Source organism: Pseudopipra pipra, chromosome 4 (genome assembly GCF_036250125.1).
Source record: "Pseudopipra pipra isolate bDixPip1 chromosome 4, bDixPip1.hap1, whole genome shotgun sequence".
NCBI classification, from domain to species: domain Eukaryota; kingdom Metazoa; phylum Chordata; class Aves; order Passeriformes; family Pipridae; genus Pseudopipra; species Pseudopipra pipra.
The window spans coordinates 17,947,765-17,971,771 of NC_087552.1; the positions used below are offsets into that span (position 1 = coordinate 17,947,765).

General features: G+C 45.7%; 2 long non-coding RNA genes across 2 annotated transcripts in view; one reads left to right on the forward strand and one right to left on the reverse strand.

Annotated features, from left to right (window-relative positions):
* The window catches only part of LOC135412873 (uncharacterized), a 636,102-nt gene that overhangs the window by 336,769 nt on the left and 275,326 nt on the right, over positions 1–24,007 (forward strand). The window lies entirely within an intron of this gene.
* Positions 3,395–4,084, reverse strand: LOC135412851 (uncharacterized). Its single transcript, XR_010429981.1, has 2 exons — positions 4,028–4,084; positions 3,395–3,703 (listed from the first exon to the last, which is right to left on the reverse strand). It is a non-coding gene; the product is annotated as an uncharacterized LOC135412851 (long non-coding RNA).

The window sequence follows — 24,007 nt, forward strand, 5'->3', positions numbered from 1 at the left end:
ATGTTTTGTTGCTGACAAAGGTGTTAGCAACTCTCTAGTTTCTTCTGCTTCACACTCCTGACTCAGTTTTGTATCAGGGCCTGCACATCCTTGCTGCTCCCAGCCTCAGTCAGGGAGCCTCTGTCTTGCATGTCCTTGTGGTGGGGTCTGATAGTTTGCTCAAGCTGCTCTCAGCACTCTTCAACACTAAAACCAGCAGACCTTCCTCAATTGAGCTTATCAATGATCAGGTGACTCTCTTTGCTGAGGTCGTCACTGATAAACTTGTAAGACAAATTTTGAGCTGCTGTATTTCCTCTTAGACAGAGCGTGCTGGCAGGTGAAAGTCCTTAATTTTCTAAAAACACTTCTGTGTCCTCTAAGAGGGGAAACAGCATGAACATTAATAACCATTTTCCAAAACCCCACCGACACTGATTTGCACTGTTTGTGCAAGGGGTCGAAGCCCTCTAACCTACGGCTCCAGGGCAGCAGGTTACAGCACCTGGAAAACACAGCCCTGCCTTTCTCCTTGTGGCTTTGCTGACAACAGTCTGTTTTGACAGAGCAGGACTGGGTCAGGTGTGATGCTTTGCCCACATGCTCAGCTTTCTATCTCTACACAGGTCTTAAACCCAAAGTATAAGGAGGAGAAATCCTGACACTGCAAAAGTCAGCGGGGTTGCTGCGTCCTTGGGGCGCACAGGAAACCAAGGGAAGTTGTAACTGCTGGTCATCTTTTTAGAGGCTAATATTGGGATAATGTTAACTTCTCCCCTTTAATTTTTAGTTTTTGATTGTTCACCACTGCATGGTGTTTGTGGCTTATCAGAAACTATTTGCTAGCAGCTGCCTTACCGGAAATATTTGGCAGACAAACTTGTTGCATCACCCTCCAAAACTGCCTCTCGCCCCCTCTGAGCATCACTGCCCCATCAACTGCTACCATGCCATTTGCATTCATCTCTCATATTAATCAAAACTGGTCTGTGTTTAGCTAAGCTGACCTGCAACTTCCAGCACTTCGTAGCCAAGTGCCAGAGAAATACTGAAAACTTCTGGAGCAAATCCTCCCTCTCTTTGGAGGCAGCTAATAGAAGTGGTCTCTGACAATCTCTGTGCACTTGCATGGGAAAAACAGGTCCCTGTCAGCACCTAAAAATGATGACCCCAAGCCTCTGACAGGTGAGCCTACAGCATGCCAGGTCTGGGCTCTCAATCATGTGAATTTTCTTATGTCTGTTGTGTTAAGCAATACTATGAAACTACACAAAACATCCGACACAGAACTAAGAAAATTAGCCCCAGTCACTTCATGTGCATAAAAAGGCTACTGGGGCATGAGATAATCCTGGGCTGGTTTAGCTGGAAATCTGGAACTGCTTTCCCTGCTAAAATGAGCCTGGAGACAAAAAGGTGCTGAGGGGAGAATATAGGTCCCACACCACATTTATAAATCTACTGCCATGCAGATAATCTTCCCCAAAACAACTGGGCTTGACAAAAATGTTGCATCCATCCATTTTATCACAGCTACCTCATAACACATGTGAAATGAGCTAGGTTACAACTATTTGTATTGACAATAACATGCCAACCTAAACCATAAAACTCTCAGCTTTTGCTCTCCTTTCTTAAGGCAGTTTGGGGTCTTGACTCCAACCCACTGATTCTTGGTGGGGCTTTGGGGGGCTTTTTCCTTATGTCATTTCACCTGGGGAAATGCTCTGTGGAGTGGCTCTTAACCTGTATTTCACACCACAGCTGTCTCATGGGTGTGCTTTTGGGGTTTATTTTTGGTTTGGTTGGTTTGGTTTGGGGAGGGTTGTTGTTTGTTTGTTTGCTTTCTGTTTGGGTTTTTTTTTCTAGACTGTTGGCTGGACTTTCGCTTGAAAAGGAAAATTTTTTTGCTATCTTGTGAAAACAGGATGGTTACTGAGAAGGTAATATATGCAATTTCTCAGCCTGGACACATGTTCTGTCTTGGTTGCCAGCCCCCACCTGTGTAGGTGACTCCTGCTCATATCAGCTTGACGTTTGGTTTAACAGGTTTGGCAAAGGCCCGTTGGCTGCTGATGGAGCAGGTGTAAAACAAGCAAACAACAATCAAAGCAGAGGTTTGAATTGAACTTGTGTGAGATTTGCTGGAAGAAGTAAAAGTACATCTTTCCAAATATGCAACCTATCAAATCCATAAAATGCAATAGAGGACTAAAGAATTCCTATCCTAAAATACCTATTAAAAAGTTCCTTTACAGAAGGAAGCAGTGCTTTTCAGATATGACAACTTGCAGCAAACTTTTATCTTTTAATCCAAATAGATCCGAAATGTCAGTGTAACAATGCAACTGTCTTTATTTTTGATTTCCTCTCCAAGCAGCAAGGAATTTGGCATTCTGATTGCAAATGCCCTTAAGTCAACCCTTAGTGTGCCACATCCAGTGGTGGTTGGGTAGGTAATGGCACCTGAAGTCCGTGACAGTTTCTTTTTCCCTGAGGTTTCCATCCCCAGGATCTGAAAACTCCACTGATGAAATTGAATTTTTCAAGGGGAAATGCAGGATGAACCCTTGTGGAAGACTCACATGCAGGGTAGGATGTTTCAGCAGCGACAGCCCCTGAGCTGTGAAGTGCCACGGCCAGCTGGCAGATGGAGATGTTTGCAAGCACTGAAACCAGAGCTTGGGAAGTGTAGGTCTTGCTTAGGCCTGCAGGCAGTTAGAGAAACAACTTGTGTGCTGAGCAGGACGCTTTCTCCCAAAATCTGGACAGGTACATGCCGTCAGCACTGGCTGGCGATGTCCACTGTATCTCCCTGTCACTGATGGGGACACTTGCTGCCAGACCACGTCAGCAGCCAGGGTCTAGGAGCTGCTGCTGGCTCCTTGTTCTGCAGACAAGTCGGTTTTAGAGTGGGAAAGGTAAATGATGATGGTGATGATGATGGTGAGGGTAGTGATCATGGTGGTGATGCGCTCCCCAGCGGTTGCTTTATGTCTTTACCTCACAGGTAAAGACGTATTTTGCAGGCTAAATGTTGAACACAGCAGTTTACACAGCTATATTCTCAAAGAAAATATTTTTCTTTGGACGTGTGCACAATCTGCTGCTCTTTCAATCCTCAAAGTACTGAAATCAGGACATTTTCACCAAAACATTCAGCTGAGTCTTTCCTGAGAAACAGAAGCCCTCACACCCCAAGCACTGCCCCTTTCCTTTTACCATACAACACACACTGCCCCAAGAACTACAAAGCTTATACCTTTAGCATTTTTCCCCCAAAATCAAAAACTACAGGGTGATGAAAAGAACGAGTGCTTCTGACTGATCAAACCAAGAAGTTTATTGCCACCTGTTAAAAGAAGTCTCTGTCTACCAGCAGAGTCCAACATAGATAAGCAGACAGACTTGACTCTATTTAAATAAATTAATAGTTTATTTATAATTAAACTCAGGAAAAATGGAACTGTATACAACAAGAACTATGTACATGAAGAAAAAAGTCTTTCTGCCACCTACCCCCGAAAATCCATCTGATTGGGGGGGATACTTCTGTCCTGAGAAACAGAAATACTCAGAAATAAACGGGATGATAGTCTCTGGGAGGGAGTTCTGTTCTGCAGGTTGGGCAAGCCCTGGAATTCTCAAGGGCAACAGCGATGCACCGACTGCAGAAGAGATGGCCACACTGGGTTGACACAACCTGTCGGACACTTCGTATAATCTGGAAGAAAGGAAACCACAACATGTGTTGGGAGGAAAGGATTCGAGTTTGCTGCTCTACTGGCACCAGGAAAATAGGACTTGGAATATCTGGAATCAGTCCATGACTAGAATAAGGAACCCCCAGATCTGCCAGGGCCATCTTGGCAAGGGTTTCTCCTTCTACCTGCACCGCCAAGAAGTGACTTGTGGAACTTCACAGCAAGGTCTGTGCTTCAAGCCAGCTGCCCATAGCACCCCACATTAGTCAGCTGAGTTGCACAGCTCCCCCTCTGCCCCGTTACCCCTCCCACAAAGCTGAAAGGATGACAACGGGGATCCTTACCTGTGAAAAAAAATCCATGCAGATCGGGCACCTTACAGCTCGTTGCCATTCCCTAGAGAGAGCAGACCCAGAATTAATACCACTGGGCATCGAGGGTTACTCATCTATAAAATGTCACATAATTATCTGACTGCACTGAGGAGCCACGATGCATTTCTTTGGAAGAACCCTGTATGTCTTTAACTCTCTCAGTTTGCTGCATGTAATGAAGAGTTCAGATCTCCCTGTCCTAAAGGAGACAGTGTCTTGGTTTTCACTGGGAGAAAGATGAAGTCAGCCACCCTGCTCTAGGATTTGAAGTAAGAGCAGTCTCTAGCACTGGGAAGTCTATATATGGCAGCATTTATCTCCAACGGGTCATCAATAACAGCTTTGCAACCAAAGCATCAAGCTGTCCTCTGGAAAGTATTCATTCTAGAATGGAATGAGGTCTGACACTACAGAGTAACACTGCAGATGGCTCTGGCAAGCTCCAGCCTCAGGAAGAACCCTCTGGTCAATGTTCTGCAGCTCTGAGCTCTTCCAGCCTTACCTACTGAGAGCAGGAAGGCACGCTCTGTAACACGCTTGACACCGAAGGAAAAAATATTCTTTTTTTATTTTAAGTTCTCTCTTATGTTGCCTTTCAGTAATCCAAAAGGCTCAAAGCATACCAGCTTTATTAAGACTTGCACAGAATTTGCCTGGCTGCTGCCTGCCAGTCTTGTGATGCCAAACCATCCACACTACTGAAAATATTTCCAGATCCAAGATCACTACTAGAGCCTAACATGAAAAGTAAATGCAACATCTTATGAGCAAGGGCCTGTGACTAATCACCCTTTCTTGCCATACCCCCAAACTCGTCTTTAAGGCTGTATGCAAAGTTGCCCATCTGCCTTGGGCTGCCTTTTTCTCCCCAAGTGCAAACATTATCCTTTCATCATCATGCAGCACAGGATGCAATCCTCATTGAAAGAGGGAAACAAGTAAAGTGAAGGCTTCAAAGAAGCAAAAATCACTCTTTGGTAGGTCACGAGGCGTACGTACACTGAAATTGCAGGTTCCTCGTCCAATGATCTCCGTACTTCAGGCGCTACATCAGCCGGTGCATACTCTGTGTCAGCCACTGCATACTCTATGTCAATCACTTCAGACTCTGCATCAGTCACTTCAGATTCTACGTCAGTCACTTCAGATTCTACGTCAGTCACTTCAGATTCTACGTCAGTCACTTCAGACTCTGCATCAGTCACTTCAGACTCTACATCAGTCACTTCAGACTCTACGTCAGTCACTTCAGATTCCACATCAGTCACATCATCTGCTGTTTCATATTCATCATAACTGCGCAGTACAGGGCTGTCCAACAGTTGCTGGTTTCTTGGTGTAAGATTTCTCCTTTGTTGTTCATACCCTGTAAGTTAATTTTGGTAAGTCAGATCTATCATTTACTCTCTCTTTTTCCCTGGAACTATCCTTCAAACGCGTTATTGTAAATAGTTTGTAATGGGTCCTATTTGAAATGGACACTATTCAGCTGGGTTACAAGCAATCTCACACAAAGTAGTTTCCTAAATATTAAGGCTGAACCCTTCCACACATTGAGACTATTCTGCTACAGAAACAAAACATTTGCTATAATCACCCTACAAACAGTTAAAACGTGACCTGAGAGATTCTCAGTGTCCACTGAGATACACTGCCTGTGAATAAATATGCCCTATAAAGGGAAGGTCTCTCACACTGTTCTTACTAATACGGTCTGCTGTGATCCTATGGTAAGGAATGGCAACAATTGCTGTGTGATAGGGGAGAGAGGACTGCAGTCAAGTTCCCAAGGAGCATGGTGACATAGCACATACACAAGAAAAAGGCTTGGCAAAACACAGAGTGCTTTGTTCCAAAAGTTTCAGAAGGGATGGAATAAATGCTTAAATCTAAAACTGTACATTCTGGAGCTGCTGTGCTTCCTTGTTGCTGTATGATGCTAAACTGTTGCCCTCTTTTTGTCTGTGTTCAATGAAACCTCCCCACTCAAAGGCACTTTCTATCAAACGAGTCTTATTGAGAACAGTCCTTGGAAATTATAAAAACACTTGAAGCAGTGTCTCCCTAGAAATTGCCATCATCTCCCTCCTCAGTTAAGGTAACTTGAAAATGGAGTTTTATCACCCAAGTTCAAAGGAGATCAATTTTTAGTGGCCTAGTCTGTAACATCTGAAGGATCAAGACCTGCTGTTCACTTTTTAATTCTCAGAAACCATATGCAACAATGATCTCTGCAACTCCAGTGTCCATGTAACAATAATCCAGCACTAATCAATTAAAATTACAGAAAATGTCACCAAATTAAAGTTCTTTCCTGCAAGAGTATTCAGCTACAACTTCTGTTGCAGGGATATTCCACTGTGTCTGATAGCAGCTAGCAGACACAGATGGGATCCATTCTCTAAGACATTGGCCAGAGGCTTTAGCACTGTCCTTTGCCTTCTGCTAAATGCAGTTTCAATCCCTGGTACTAGAGTCTGTTGGAAAAGACAAATAAAAAATAATGAGTACATTTAGGATAATTCCATTGGAAAAAGTCAACTCACCTTCAAGAAGCTTCACCAATGCATATGGGAAGGGAGAGAAAAGAAAATACAATTAGAATCTGGTGTGCATGCCTGGTGTTCCATACTAACACCAGCTCAGTGAAGAAGATACGAGAGAACAGGCAAAGAATGGCAGGCTCCAGACTTCTTATTTTGGTTAAGAACATTCAAAGGAATAGTCAGTTAGCTGTTGCCCTGAAAACAAGCAAGAGGGTGCTGCGAGTTCTGCTCCCACTGATGGAACAGGGTAAAATCAGAGACAGCTTAATAACACCTGAACGCCTTTCTGCCACCTCCTCTGTTTCACATCTCTAACTGGATTTGACCCAGAGGTGTAACTTTCCCTCTTTCTCCCCCAAATGGGAAAATTCAGCAGTGATAGCCATAAACAATCCATGTGAGATGGACGGCTGATGAAAAAAGGAAACCACAAGAGGGGTTTGGAGTAAAGAACTCAACTTTGATGCTGCACTGGCACCAGGCTAATAGGACTTGGAGTATCTGCAATCAGTCAGTATCTACCAGAATAATAAGGAACCCACTGATGTGCCATCTTGGCAAGGGTTCCTCCCTGTGTGTACACCCCTGAGAAGTGACTTGGAGGGACGTGCTAGTTGGAGCTGCAAAGCAAGGTCAGTGCTCAAGCCAGCTGCCCGTAGCATCCCACATCAGCCAGCTGAGCTGTGCAGATTCCCCTCTGTCCTCTTTGCCCTCCCATAAAGCTGAAAGGATAACAGCATGTGGATCCTTACCTCTGAGTTCTCCTCTCTCCAAATTGGAGAGGTAACAGTAGCTGCTGGCCATGTTCTAGAAGAACAGAACCAGAAAGAACACACAGCCATTAATTTCACTGTGCATGGAGGGTTACCAACACATAAAGTGTCCGAAATTAAAACATCCCCTTCTCTGATCTAGCAACATCCCAGCCCAGCAACACAACCATTTCAAGAGCTTTTATGCACTTCAAGCATTTCAGTGTGTCTCAAGCCACAGTGTAAGATCCATTTGTTAATGACTTCACGAAGAGAGAAGAAAGGTTGCTGCTGGATTTTGCAGCAGATTTTGTGGGCAAAAACATCTTTCAACCCTATGTCAGAAATCAGACTGTAGAAAGACACTTCATCTGTCACATACCCATCATTATCTCTTGGTTCCTCTTCATCATCACTTGTCAGTAGCACAACTGAATTATCTGCTGCACTGGAAACAACTGGGTTTCCAGCTGGGTGCTGCTGGTTCTGCTCCCACTGCTGCAACGGGGTCGAAATGGAGGCAGCTTAGAACTACCTGTAGCCCCTCCTCCCTGCTCCCCTCTTTCAGTTCCCCAATTGGATTTAGGCTGGAGGTGTTTCTATCCCTCTTTCTGCCCTAACCAGTCAAATTCAAGGGTGATATCCGTAACTACTCGTATGACATGAACAGCTGCTGAAGAAAGGAAGCCACAGGAGGGGTTGCAGTAAAGAATTCAAGCCTGGCTGCTGTGTTGGTGCCAGGCAAATTGATCTTAGATGTCTGCATTCAGTCCATTACTGCTATAATATCGGGAACCCACAGATCTTCCAGTGCCATCTTGGCGAGGGATCCCCCTCTACAGGCACCCCTGAGAAGTGACTTGGAGGGATGTGCTACTTGGAGCTTCAAAGCAAGGGCTGTGCTTCAAGCCAGCTGCCTCTAGCATGCCATGTTAGCCAAATGAGTTATGCAGCTCCTGCCCTGCTCCATTCCCCCTCCCACAGAAAATGAAAAGGTGGCAACATGTGGATTCTTACCCCTAGGAAGCAATACTGCTCCAGCACATTTGTAAGGGTAGCACTGGGTCTTGTGGTAGAGAGAAGAGAGCGAGAAAAAAATTCAGCTGTTAATTGCACCACTCATCAGGGGTTAGTGATACATAAATTGTCAGAAATCAAAACATCCCTTATTCTTATCTAGCTACAACCCAGCCCGGCAACACAGTCATTCCAAGAACTTTTATGTACTGCAAGCATTTCAGTGTATCTCAAGCCACAGTGTAAGATCCATTCCTTTATGAGTTCATGAAGAGAGAAGAAAGATTTCTTCTGGGGTTTACTGGATTTTTTTGGGTTTTTTAGTTAGTCCTCTTCCAGACAGGCCACTACATCCCAGGTCTGGAGTTTTGCGCAGAATCAAGCAGAACTCAAAGCCTTGGCAAAAACCTCTTTCCACCCTATGTCAGACATTGGACTTTTAGAAAGTTACTTGATCTGTCACATACCCATCATTATCTCTTGGTTCCTCTTCATCCTCATTCACCAGTGGCACAACTGAATTGTCTGCTGCACTGGAAACAAGTGGGTGCTCCTGGTTCTGCTCCCACTGATGGAACGAGGTACAAACAAAGGCAGTTTAGGAACCATCTGAAGCCCCTCCTCCCTGCTCCCCTCTTTCAGATCCCTAATTGGATGTAGGCTGCAGCCAAATCTTTTCCTTTTTCTGCCCCAAAGAGGCAAATTCAGCAGTGATAGCCATAAACAATCCATGTGAGATGAACGGCTGCTGAAGAAAGGAAACCACAAGAGGGGTTTGGAGTAAAGAATTCAACTTTGATGCTGCACTGGCACCAGGCTAATAGGACTTGGAGTATCTGCAATCAGTCAGTATCTGCCAGAATAATAAGGAACCCACAGATGTGCCATCTTGGCAAGGGTTCCTCCCTGTGTGTACACCCCTGAGAAGTGACTTGGAGGGACGTGCTAGTTGGAGCTGCAAAGCAAGGTCTGTGCTCAAGCCAGCTGCCCGTAGCATCCCACATCAGCCAGCTGAGCTGTGCAGATCCCCCTCTGTCCTCTTTGCCCTCCCATAAAGCTGAAAGGATAACAGCATGTGGATCCTTACCTCTGAGGAGTCATCTATCCAAATTGGAGAGGTAACAGTAGCTGCTGGCCGTGTGCTAGAAAAAAAGAACCAGAAAGAACACACAGCCATTAATTTCACTGTGCATGGAGGGTTACCAACACATAAAGTGTCCGAAATTAAAACATCCCCTTCTCTGATCTAGCAACATCCCAGCCCAGCAACACAACCATTTCAAGAGCTTTTATGTACTTCAAGCATTTCACTGTGTCTCAAGCCACAGTGTAAGATCCATTTGTTAATGACTCCATGAACAGAGAAGAAAGGTTTCTGCTGGAGTTTGCAGCAGATTTTGTGGGCAACAACCTCTTTCAACCCTATGTCAGAAATTCGACTGTAGAAAGACACTTCATCTGTCACATACCCATCATTATCTCTTGGTTCCTCTTCATCATCACTTGTCAGTAGCACAACTGAATTATCTGCTGCACTGGAAACAAGTGGGTTTCCAGCTGGGTGCTGCTGGTTCTGCTCCCACTGCTGCAACGGGGTCGAAATGGAGGCAGCTTAGAACTACCTGTAGCCCCTCCTCCCTGCTCCCCTCTTTCAGTTCCCCAATTGGATTTAGGCTGGAGGTGTTTCTATCCCTCTTTCTGCCCTAACCAGTCAAATTCAAGGGTGATATCTGTAACTACTCGTATGACATGAACAGCTGCTGAAGAAAGGAAGCCACAGGAGGGGTTGCAGTAAAGAATTCAAGCCTGGCTGCTGTGTTGGTGCCAGGCAAATAGATCTTAGATGTCTGCATTCAGTCCATTACTGCTATAATTATCGGGAACCCACAGATCTTCCAGTGCCATCTTGGCGAGGGATCCCCCTCTACAGGCACCCCTGAGAAGTGACTTGGAGGGATGTGCTACTTGGAGCTTCAAAGCAAGGGCTGTGCTTCAAGCCAGCTGCCTCTAGCATGCCATGTTAGCCAAATGAGTTATGCAGCTCCTGCCCTGCTCCATTCCCCCTCCCACAGAAAATGAAAAGGTGGCAACATGTGGATTCTTACCCCTAGGAAGCAATACTGCTCCAGCACATTTGTAAGGGTAGCACTGGGTCTTGTGGTAGAGAGAAGAGAGCAAGAAAAAAATTCAGCTGTTAATTGCACCACTCAGCAGGGGTGAGTGATACATAAATTGTCAGAAATCAAAACATCCCTTCTTCTGATCTAGCTACAACACAGCCCAGCAACACAATCATTCCAAGAACTTTTATGTACTGCAAGCATTTCAGTGTATCTCAAGCCACAGTGTAAGATCCATTCATTTATGAGTTCATGACGAGAGAAGAAAGATTTCTTCTGGGGTTTACTGGATTTTTTTGGGTTTTTTAGTTAGTCCTCTTCCAGACAGGCCACTACATCCCAGGTCTGGAGTTTTGCACAGAATCAAGCAGAACTCAAAGCCTTGGCAAAAACCTCTTTCCACCCTATGTCAGACATTGGACTTTTAGAAAGTTATTTGATCTGTCACATACCCATCATTATGTCTTGGTTCCTCTTCATCCTCATTCACCAGTGGCACAACTGAATTGTCTGCTGCACTGGAAACAAGTGGGTGCTCCTGGTTCTGCTCCCACTGATGGAACGAGGTACAAACAAAGGCAGTTTAGGAACCATCTGAAGCCCCTCCTCCCTGCTCCCCTCTTTCAGATCCCTAATTGGATGTAGGCTGCAGCCAAATCTTTTCCTTTTTCTGCCCCAAAGAGGCAAATTCAGCAGTGATAGCCATAAACAATCCATGTGAGATGAACGGCTGCTGAAGAAAGGAAACCACAAGAGGGGTTTGGAGTAAAGAATTCAACTTTGATGCTGCACTGGCACCAGGCTAATAGGACTTGGAGTATCTGCAATCAGTCAGTATCTGCCAGAATAATAAGGAACCCACAGATGTGCCATCTTGGCAAGGGTTCCTCCCTGTGTGTACACCCCTGAGAAGTGACTTGGAGGGACGTGCTAGTTGGAGCTGCAAAGCAAGGTCTGTGCTCAAGCCAGCTGCCCGTAGCATCCCACATCAGCCAGCTGAGCTGTGCAGATCCCCCTCTGTCCTCTTTGCCCTCCCATAAAGCTGAAAGGATAACAGCATGTGGATCCTTACCTCTGAGGAGTCATCTATCCAAATTGGAGAGGTAACAGTAGCTGCTGGCCGTGTGCTAGAAGAACCAGAAAGAACACACAGCCATTAATTTCACTGTGCATGGAGGGTTACCAACACATAAAGTGTCAGAAATTAAAACATCCTTTATTCGGACCTAGCAACATCCCAGCCCAGCAACACAACCATTTCAAGAGCTTTTATGTACTTCAAGCATTTCAGTGTGTCTCAAGCCACAGTGTAAGATCCATTTGTTAATGACTTCACGAACAGAGAAGAAAGGTTTCTGCTAGATTTTGCAGCAGATTTTGTGGGCAACAACCTCTTTCAACCCTATGTCAGAAATTCGACTGTAGAAAGACACTTCATCTGTCACATACCCATCATTATCTCTTGGTTCCTCTTCATCATCACTTGTCAGTAGCACAACTGAATTATCTGCTGCACTGGAAACAAGTGGGTTTCCAGCTGGGTGCTGCTGGTTCTGCTCCCACTGCTGCAACGGGGTCGAAATGGAGGCAGCTTAGAACTACCTGTAGCCCCTCCTCCCTGCTCCCCTCTTTCAGTTCCCCAATTGGATTTAGGCTGGAGGTGTTTCTATCCCTCTTTCTGCCCTAACCAGTCAAATTCAAGGGTGATATCCGTAACTACTCGTATGACATGAACAGCTGCTGAAGAAAGGAAGCCACAAGAGGGGTTGGAGTAAAGAATTCAAGCCTGGCTGCTGTGTTGGTGCCAGGCAAATAGATCTTAGATGTCTGCATTCAGTCCATTACTGCTATAATTATCGGGAACCCACAGATCTTCCAGTGCCATCTTGGCGAGGGATCCCCCTCTACAGGCACCCCTGAGAAGTGACTTGGAGGGATGTGCTACTTGGAGCTTCAAAGCAAGGGCTGTGCTTCAAGCCAGCTGCCTCTAGCATGCCATGTTAGCCAAATGAGTTATGCAGCTCCTGCCCTGCTCCATTCCCCCTCCCACAGAAAATGAAAAGGTGGCAACATGTGGATTCTTACCCCTAGGAAGCAATCCTGGTACAGCACATTTGTAAGGGTAGCACTGGGTCTTGTGGTAGAGAGAAGAGAGCGAGAAAAAAATTCAGCTGTTAATTGCACCACTCATCAGGGGTTAGTGATACATAAATTGTCAGAAATCAAAACATCCCTTCTTCTGATCTAGCTACAACCCAGCCCAGCAACACAGTCATTCCAAGAACTTTTATGTACTGCAAGCATTTCAGTGTATCTCAAGCCACAGTGTAAGATCCATTCATTTATGAGTTCATGAAGAGAGAAGAAAGATTTCTTCTGGGGTTTACTGGATTTTTTTGGGTTTTTTAGTTAGTTCTCTTCCAGACAGGCCACTACATCCCAGGTCTGGAGTTTTGCACAGAATCAAGCAGAACTCAAAGCCTTGGCAAAAACCTCTTTCCACCCTATGTCAGACATTGGACTTTTAGAAAGTTACTTGATCTGTCACATACCCATCATTATCTCTTGGTTCCTCTTCATCCTCATTCACCAGTGGCACAACTGAATTGTCTGCTGCACTGGAAACAAGTGGGTGCTCCTGGTTCTGCTCCCACTGATGGAACGAGGTACAAACAAAGGCAGTTTAGGAACCATCTGAAGCCCCTCCTCCCTGCTCCCCTCTTTCAGATCCCTAATTGGATGTAGGCTGCAGCCAAATCTTTTCCTTTTTCTGCCCCAAAGAGGCAAATTCAGCAGTGATAGCCATAAACAATCCATGTGAGATGAACGGCTGCTGAAGAAAGGAAACCACAAGAGGGGTTTGGAGTAAAGAATTCAAGTTTGATGCTGCACTGGCACCAGGCTAATAGGACTTGGAGTATCTGCAATCAGTCAGTATCTACCAGAATAATAAGGAACCCACAGATGTGCCATCTTGGCAAGGGTTCCTCCCTGTGTGTACGCCACTGAGAAGTGACTTGGAGGGACGTGCTAGTTGGAGCTGCAAAGCAAGGTCTGTGCTCAAGCCAGCTGCCCGTAGCATCCCACATCAGCCAGCTGAGCTGTGCAGATCCCCCTCTGTCCTCTTTGCCCTCCCATAAAGCTGAAAGGATAACAGCATGTGGATCCTTACCTCTGAGGAGTCATCTATCCAAATTGGAGAGGTAACAGTAGCTGCTGGCCGTGTGCTAGAAGAACCAGAAAGAACACACAGCCATTAATTTCACTGTGCATGGAGGGTTACCAACACATAAAGTGTCCGAAATTAAAACATCCCCTTCTCTGATCTAGCAACATCCCAGCCCAGCAACACAACCATTTCAAGAGCTTTTATGTACTTCAAGCATTTCACTGTGTCTCAAGCCACAGTGTAAGATCCATTTGTTAATGACTCCATGAACAGAGAAGAAAGGTTTCTGCTGGAGTTTGCAGCAGATTTTGTGGGCAACAACCTCTTTCAACCCTATGTCAGAAATTCGACTGTAGAAAGACACTTCATCTGTCACATACCCATCATTATCTCTTGGTTCCTCTTCATCATCACTTGTCAGTAGCACAACTGAATTATCTGCTGCACTGGAAACAAGTGGGTTTCCAGCTGGGTGCTGCTGGTTCTGCTCCCACTGCTGCAACGGGGTCGAAATGGAGGCAGCTTAGAACTACCTGTAGCCCCTCCTCCCTGCTCCCCTCTTTCAGTTCCCCAATTGGATTTAGGCTGGAGGTGTTTCTATCCCTCTTTCTGCCCTAACCAGGCAAATTCAAGGGTGATATCCGTAACTACTCGTATGACATGAACAGCTGCTGAAGAAAGGAAGCCACAGGAGGGGTTGGAGTAAAGAATTCAAGCCTGGCTGCTGTGTTGGTGCCAGGCAAATAGATCTTAGATGTCAGCATTCAGTCCATTACTGCTATAATATCGGGAACCCACAGATCTTCCAGTGCCATCTTGGCGAGGGATCCCCCTCTACAGGCACCCCTGAGAAGTGACTTGGAGGGATGTGCTACTTGGAGCTTCAAAGCAAGGGCTGTGCTCAAGCCAGCTGCCTGTAGCATCCCACATCAGCCAGCTGAGCTGTGCAGATCCCCCTCTGTCCTCCTTGCCCTCCCATAAAGCTGAAAGGATAACAACATGTGGATCCTTACCTCTGAGGAGTCATCTATCCAAATTGGAGAGGTAACAATACCTACTGGCCGTGTGCTAGAGAGAAGAGAACTTGAAAGAAAATGCAGCCATTAATTTCACTGTGCATGGAGGGTTACCAACACATAAAGTGTCAGAAATTAAAACATCCCCTTCTCTGATCTAGCAACATCCCAGCCCAGCAACACAATCATTTGAAAGGCTTTTATGTACTTCAAGCATTTCACTGTGTCTCAAGCCACATTGTAAGATCCATTCCTTAATTCCTTAATGAGATAAAAAAGCTTTCTTCTGGATTTTACTGGTTTTTTGGATGGGCTTTCAAAAACAGACAGGCCACTATATTCCAGGTCTGAATTTTTCACACAGAATAATGCAGAACTCAAAGCCTTGGCAAAAACCTATTTCTACCCTGTGTCAGAAATTAGACTTTAGAGAGTTACTTTATCTGTCACATACCCATCATTATCTCTTGGTTCCTCTTCATCATCACTTGTCAGTAGCACAACTGAATTATCTGCTGCACTGGAAACAACTGGGTTTCCAGCTGGGTGCTGCTGGTTCTGCTCGCACTGCTGCAACGGGGTCGAAGTGGAGGCAGCTTAGGAACCACATGTAACCCTTTCTCCCTGCTCCCCTCTTTCAGTTCCCTAATTGGATTTAGGCTGGAGGTGTTTCTTTCCCTCTTTCTGCCCTAAACAGGCAAATTCAGCAGTGATAGCCATGAACACTTCCTATTAGATGAACACCTCAGTTTCCAGGAGTACCTTAAATGGAAGTTGCAGGTAAACACTTAATATTTGAGGAGTCAAAGTCTTCCTGTCCTCTCCTTTTCTTTTTCTTTAAATCCCTGGCCTGTATGATGAGGATCTCTGGAATAACTTCCCTTTTAAATTGCATCTCCTTCTGTTACATTACCAATGACTGGTAAATGTTGTGCCCAAGTTCTGGAGCAACAGGCTCTTTTAAACTACTTTTTCACTACAAGGGATACTTGGAAGTGTTAATGTGTTCAGAGGTGCATTTGACTGGTAACTCAGTCTAAAGTGGTCAATCAGAGCTGTGTTTCAACCCTGGAGGTCAGGCTACCTAGTTAGATGCCAGAAGACAGGCCCAGGAGCACAGGAGAAAACTAATTTGACTGCAAGATGGACAGAAGTGTGCCATTCATTACTTACCACAGCAGAATCATCACCAGTTAGATCAATGACTTCAGGCTCAGCAGATTCGTCTGTGAGATCTATGATTTCGTCAACAGCTGAAAAAGAGAAATGGGCTGTCACTGTGGAACAGGCTGAGGTAGATTCAATTGTGCCTTGGGTCTCTTCTCTTCAGGAATGTGGCCAAAATGTCACTCAAGCTTTGCCCTCAGCAGTCCACAGAGACCATTACCAGCCCTGTTTTTTCACAGGTGGCAGTGCAAGAGGAACAGCAGCTGAACTTCTCACACAATTCTGTTGGATAACAATATCTTGTGGGAGGGACACACCAACAGATGATTCATCTAACATAGGGTAATGTTTATCAGACAGAAAAAAAACCCAAAACAAAACCCAAAGCAGAACCAGAATCGTAGAGGGTATCCTAATTTTACAGTACCATGCTGTACATGTTCCCCTGAGGGATGGGGCACAGCTAGCTTTTCCTTATCTTCTTCCAGCTTCAGAGATCTCATACTTAGTTTGCCACCCTCTGTAGTGGCAGCTGTGGCACCTGCCAGCTCATCAGAGTTCATTCAGATGTCTGAGCAGCACTTGAGGACCTTTGATACACAGCTCATCTCCCTCATTTTAGTGGAAATTCTCTCTCATTCTCTTTCAAATGAAAGCATGGAATCTCTCTCATTTTAGTGGAAAATGGATCACAGCTCAGTAACAAACCCAAATGGTTGTGAGAAGGCTTGTTGTTTAGGGATGCCGTACTAGGCACTTCCTAAAATCCCATGTTTCCCTTCCTCCCCAGGAAAGGGCCTAGAAACTGGCAAAAGCATATGTTCAGCTGTATGTCAAACCTCTAGAAGCAGTTTCTGTTCTTACCAAGATCAAAAGAAAGCACACGACTTTCTTCGAGGTCTATTGGCTCTGCTGCTGAAGCCTCACCTGCACTAGAAGCCAGCAGCCTGCTTCGTTTCGGAGCTGGTCTGGAATTAACGGCTCCTCCACGGCGCTTTCGCCGATTCTAAGAGAGAACAAAGCCTTAGCATTTGGTGTGGGAGTAATATTAACGGGGCCCTCATTTTTGCAACACCAGTGAAAGTACACAAGGATACAGAAAACAACTCCACAAACGGGGGGAATACACATTGAATGGTGCTCTGGGTCATTCCTACCTGAGCCCATTGCATCAGAGAAAGGAAACCACAATAGGGGTTTGGAGTAAAGAATTCAAGTTTGATGCTGCACTGGCACCAGGCTAATAGGACTTGGAGTATCTGCAATCAGTCAGTATCTACCAGAATAATAAGGAACCCACAGATGTGCCATCTTGGCAAGGGTTCCTCCCTGTGTGTACACCCCTGAGAAGTGACTTGGAGGGACGTGCTAGTTGGAGCTGCAAAGCAAGGTCTGTGCTCAAGCCAGCTGCCCGTAGCATCCCACATCAGCCAGCTGAGCTGTGCAGATCCCCCTCTGTCCTCTTTGCCCTCCCATAAAGCTGAAAGGATAACAACATGTGGATCCTTACCTCTGAGGAGTCATCTATCCAAATTGGAGAGGTAACAATACCTACTGGCCGTGTGCTAGAGAGAAGAGAACTTGAAAGAAAATGTAGCCATTAATTTCACTGTGCATGGAGGGTTACCAACACATAAAGTGTCAGAAATTAAAACATCCCCTTCTCTGATCTATCAACATCCCAGCCCAGCAACACAATCATTTGAAGGGCTTTTATGTACTTCAAGCATTTCACTGTGTCTCAAGCCACAGTGTAAGATCCATTCCTTAATTCCTTAATGAGATAAAAAAGGTTTCTGCTGGATTTTACTGGATTTTTGGATGGGATTTCAAAAACAGACAGGCCACTATATTCCAGGTCTGAATTTTTCACACAGAATCAAGCAGAACTCAAAGCCTTGGCAAAAACCTATTTCTACCCTGTGTCAGAAATTAGACTTTAGAGAGTTACTTTATCTGTCACATACCCATCATTATCTCTTGGTTCCTCTTCATCATCACTGGTCAGTAGCACAACTGAATTATCTGCTGCACTGGAAACAACTGGGTTTCCAGCTGGGTGCTGCTGGTTCTGCTCGCACTGCTGCAACGGGGTCGAAATGGAGGCAGCTTAGGAACCACATGTAGCCCTTTCTCCCTGCTCCCCTCTTTCAGTTCCCTAATTGGATTTAGGCTGGAGGTGTTTCTTTCCCTCTTTCTGCCCTAAACAGGCAAATTCAGCAGTGATAGCCATGAACACTTCCTATTAGATGAACACCTCAGTGTCCAGGAGTACCTTAAATGGATGTTGCAGGTAAACACTTAATATTTGAGGAGTCAAAGTCTTCCTGTCCTCTCCTTTTCTTTTTCTTTAAATCCCTGGCCTGTATGATGAGGATCTCTGGAATAACTTCCCTTTTAAATTGCATCTCCTTCTGTTACATTACCAATGACTGGTAAATGTTGTGCCCAAGTTCTGGAGCAACAGGCTCTTTTCAATTACTTTTTCACTACAAGGGATACTTGGAAGTGTTAATGTGTTCAGAGGTGCATTTGACTGGTAACTCTGTCTAAAGTGGTCAATCAGAGCTGTGTTTCAACCCTGGAGGTCAGGCTACCTAGTTAGATGCCAGAAGATAGGCCCAGGAGCACAGGAGAAAACTAATTTGACTGCAAGATGGACAGAAGTGTGTCATTCATTACTTACCACAACAGAATCATCACCAGTTAGATCAATGACTTCAGGCTCAGCAGATTCGTCTGTGAGATCTATGATTTCGTCAACAGCTGAAAAAGAGAAATGGGCTGTCACTGTGGAACAGGCTGAGGTAGATTCGATTGTGCCTTGGGTCTCTTCTCTTCAGGAATGTGGCCAAAATGTCACTCAAGCTTTGCCCTCAACAGTCCACAGAGACCATTACCAGCCCTGTTTTTTCACAGGTGGCAGTGCAAGAGGAACAGCAGCTGAACTTCTCACACAATTCTGTTGGATAACAATATCTTGTGGGAGGTACACACCAACAGATGATTCATCTAACATAGGGTAATGTTTATCAGACAGAAAAAAAACCCAAAACAAAACCCAAAGCAGAACCAGAATCGTAGAGGGTATCCTAATTTTACAGTACCATGCTGTACATGTTCCCCTGAGGGATGGGGCACAGCTAGCTTTTCCTTATCTTCTTCCAGCTTCAGAGATCTCATACTTAGTTTGCCACCCTCTGTAGTGGCAGCTGTGGCACCTGCCAGCTCATCAGAGTTCATTCAGATGTCTGAGCAGCACTTGAGGACCTTTGATACACAGCTCATCTCCCTCATTTTAGTGGAAATTCTCTCTCATTCTCTTTCAAATGAGAGCATGGAATCTCTCTCATTTTAGTGGAAAATGGATCACAGCTCAGTAACAAACCCAAATGGTTGTGAGAAGGCTTGTTGTTTAGGGATGCCGTACTAGGCACTTCCTAAAATCCCATGTTTCCCTTCCTCCCCAGGAAAGGGCCTAGAAACTGGCAAAAGCATATGTTCAGCTGTATGTCAAACCTCTAGAAGCAGTTTCTGTTCTTACCAAGATCAAAAGAAAGCACACGACTTTCTTCGAGGTCTATTGGCTCTGCTGCTGAAGCCTCACCTGCACTAGAAGCCAGCAGCCTGCTTCGTTTCGGAGCTTGTCTGGAATTAATGGCTCCTCCACGGCGCTTTCGCCGATTCTAAGAGAGAACAAAGCCTTAGCATTTGGTGTGGGAGTAATATTAACGGGGCCCTCATTTTTGCAACAGCAGTGAAAGTACACGAGGATACAGAAAACAACTCCACAACGTCTGGAATACACATTGAATGGTGCTCTGGGTCATTCCTACCTGAGCCCATTGCATCAAGGAAAAGACATCACCCCTGATCTCTTACCAGGTGCCTCACCAGGAAAAAGCCTATCCCAGTGGCTTGCAAAGAAGAAGACTAGTTCACAATTCTATCAGGGTGTTGCTCACACTGTAAGCATTTCTGAGCTATTGCTAGCACCCCAAGAGATTCAAAACCTTCAGTATCCCAGAACATGAAGTTACATAAAGTTTTAACAGGCTTCTCCTCCCGTGCCCTTGCTAAAAACTCTTGAAATCCTTTCTAGAAGTACCCCAGAAAATATGTTTCAGAAATCAGATTTGCATTGAGTAGTAAAGTACTTACTGTGCTCATGGTGTTTGGTGATCTAAAACCACTGGAAAAGTCAGTGGGACAAACACCACAAAAGGAATTTCAGGGAAGTTACAGCAATCGATCCCTTAGATTCCTTAGGTAGAACAGGCTACAAAGTCCTGATTTCTAGGAATCAGAGAATGATGTTCTTCCAAACCTATCAGAAAAGAAGAGAGGAGATGACCTATCTGGAATGCCTGTTCTCTTAAATAGCCACACATACTCTAAGATTCCCTTTCACGAGTCACCAGTTTCTGCCCAAAGCTAGAGGGGAAATCTATGAGTCTGGCACTTGAGTCCCAGACACCTGCAGCTGGACCTGAAGCCCAGAACAGCCCCACAGCATCAGAAACATTTTCAAAGATCATCTACACTCACCTGTACCGTTAGTTGAGAATTTGTCGTGAAAATTATCAGCAAATCGCCTTCTGTTCCCAGCAGGGACAGAGAAGACAGAGGCTCTGCACCTGCTTCCCAGCAGAGTATCCGCCAACTGCCAACTGTCGATGGAGTGTTGGGCTCCTGACCCCTCCGTGCGGACGCCCGCATGGCAACCGTTTGGTAACATTCCATGGTCCGGTAGCCGGTGACCTCTTTGCACCCTCGTGGAGGCCCAGAGTGCTTTGGCTTGGAAGGGACCTTGAAGATCATCTGGTTCTAACTGCCCTGCCATGGATAGGGACATCATCCACTAGACCAGGGTGCTCAGGGCCCCATCTAGCCTGGCCTGGAATAGTGCCTTCCAGGGACGGGGCATCCACAGCTTCTCCGGGCAGCCTGCTCCAGTGTCTCGACACCCTCACAGCTCTTCCTAACATCTAATCTAAATCTTCCCTCTTCTGCTTTAAAATCGTTCCCCCTTTTCCTCTCACTCACTGCCCGTGTGAAGAAATCGCTCTCTGCCTTTCCTACAGGCCCCTTCAGCCACTGGAGGGCCGCAGTGAGGCCTCCCCCGGAGCCCGTTCCTCTCCAGGCTGGACATCCCCGGCTGTCCCAGCCTGGCTCCATAGGAGAGGTGCTCTGGCCCTGTGAGCATCTTTGTGCCCGCTGCTTCCTTGCCCTTCGTGCCGGCCCGGCGGGCACATCCCGCTTGTGCCGGGTCAGAGCCGGGCGCAGCCTCCGGGCGAGGCCTCACGAGGGCACAGCAGAGGGACACGTCCCCCTCCCTCCGCCTCCAGCCCGAGTAGCGCTGCAGCCCTTCGGGGGCTAAAGAAACCCCACCAAAACCTCCCCTCCCCCGTGAGAAAATTAAACCCTTTCTTAACCTTCTTCCTCCGTGTTTATTGCTCTGTTGTTGAAAAGACTCGTTTTAAATTTAGCCCTAATTCAAAGCAATTAAAAGGACACCAAACTTCCCTCTTCCCCCCAACAATTTAGATGCTTATTTCAAGTCTCTAAAGTCTTGAAGTTTTCAAGTGTTCAACTGTTCCTCTGCTGAGCATTTCCCAACAGGGTTAGGAGGAAGTTTGCTCTGTTTCTGGGGACAGCACCTTCCCCCCCAAGGCTCTGCTCTGCTGTGAAAGATGACACGGGAAAAAAAGTGAAATTAAAATTCCATTTTCCTTCTAGCCAGTCTACCACTGGCCCTGCATTCAGAGGGGTTGGCTGGAGCTCTTGAGAGCGGCAGCAACCCTGTGTCAGCCCTGCTGGATGCGGGATGCTCCTCAGCTTCCGATCCCATGGGCACTCTTGGGTGTGGGGAGGATGGTGGCAATTTGTCCAACACTGTGGATAGCATAAGGATATTTTCAGATCGTGCTCTATGTGAGGAGGTTCATTTCTTACAAAAATTTCTCTGTTATTACAACTGTTGCTTTTAGGCCAAAATGTTGAGAGTTTAAGGATGGTTGGAGATGACTTCCCCATTTTTCTCAGTCCTGTGCCTGGGAATTGAAGGAAACTCATTTCAGTCATCATATTCACATCCTTCATTCCTCATATTTGTTGCTGGTTGGAGGTACTTAATTATTCATATATTAAATATATATTTGGAATTGCTCTAGCATCTTAACATTTGTGTATCAAGCATTAAATCTCCTTTAGGGTTTTTTTTTTTTATCTAAGCCCTTTGGATCCAAGATTTTTGGAAAGCAAGTGTTTAAACTGGATTTACTGGAGTATGAAACATCCCATGTATTAAGGCAGGGACCCTGTCCACTCACACTCCAGGTGCAGCGGAGGTTGGCTGAGGGGAACCAGCACCACTTGTATTTCAGGGTGGGACTGGATGGCTTTTAGCAGGAATGTGTTATTAGGGGCAAGGGAGGAGAGAGCACTGAGGAAAAGGAGGGGTAGCTTTTAGTAAGTTGAACATTTGAAGGCTCTCAGGCTTGATCTTCCTCAATGCTGCTAATGATCACAGCAGGGGGCTGAAAACATGTTTATTGTAAGACCCAACACTTTTTAACTAAAGCCACTCTTGAAAATACTCATCACTCAGTGGTGGAAGGGAGGGAAATCTCTTGCCCCTTCTCTGTGCATCCTACAAAAGCTGAAAAGGCCACATACCTGTTCTATCTCCTTCCATGTGGACCAGCTTTAAAGCAAGGCATAAAACCTCTGAAATACCCCTTGCCTTTCCATTTCATGAAGGAAGAAGTTTACATCTATTAACTTCCAAAAATAAAAGGTTAATGATGGCCAACAGTGTAAACTAAGCCCAGATTGAGCTGGCTTCTATATTAATCACCCCGGAAAAACAGCATTGGGATTTTCACTGATGGCTATGGTTTGCCACCCTTTTTTGTCAGGAGAAAGCAACTCATAAGTGAGAAATGCATGGTTCACTGGCCAGAGGTTTTCAGTTCTGTACTCTCCCAAATCAGGGGTACCCTGGAGATCAAAGCAAGGGTCATAAAATAATTTAAGAAAGGTGAATGTAGTATAAGATGTCATATACGGACATAGCCTGCTGCAGAGTGATCACTGATGACAAGAAAATGTGCTATGATGTGAGAAAACCCATTTGCCACCTCAAGTGGGTTGGTACTGCTTCTCACTCTTTGAGTCACTAATAACGAAAATGATTTTGAGCTGTGGGTAGACAAACAACTGGACTCCACAAGGCAGCAGAGGTCCAGCAACTAGCTCGGTCCTTCAGCCCCACGACCGTGGCTGTGTTTGCCCACAGGGCTCTGCCCATGGGCAAGTTGGTTTTGCTGCCAGGGCGACCCAAGTGAAAGAGGGCTGCATCATCCTCTCGGGCTGCCAGGGACATATGGTGGGTTATTGATGAGAGGGAGCGTGACACCTGGCTCCCCACACAGCTCAGCACAGGGATAGGATTGCACTCCCCAAAGCAACCCTGCACAGCAGTCCTTCTAAATCCACCATAAGGATGTAGGGAAATAGGCAAGGATTACCAAAAGAAGCCCCGAAAAGATGATAATATTCAATTATAATAATTTTTACTAGTCCCACTGAGAATTGCATTGTAATTCATGTGTCCAATTGTGCCTTTGCTTGACTGTAGCAATGGTTGTGACCTCGGAACACATTTGCCAATCTCTTAACGGGGAAGTGCTGGTGGATGATCTATCAGAGAAATACATATTGAGACAGTTTGAATTAAGTAAAAACATTTTTGAAGCCTTTGGTGGGAGGCAGTAGTGAGTGGCTTGTTCTGCAGAAGAAAAACTCAGGTAGGTTTCTTATTGCTGGGACTGATTTGCACCCTTCTCAATGGCACTAAGTGCTTCTCTTGGCAAAGGATGGGGGCTTTGGAGCATCTTCCATCCTCCAAAAATCTGGATGTGCTCAGGGTCCCTCCAGTTGCCCAGGTTTGGCTGTCAGCTTAGCAGGAAGGCTGAGCACTGGGAGGAGGGGTTTGCTGGGGTCTGGGTGGTATTTCAGTCCATCTCAGTCCCTGCTCCTTGGCACGGGATGATGGCACTGAGAAACTACAGGAGGTGAGGGGGAAAATCGTTCTTCTTCTATAGCTGTGTTCCTCTTCTTTTGAGAGGTACTGCTTTCAGCTGCTCCCTCAGGCAGCCT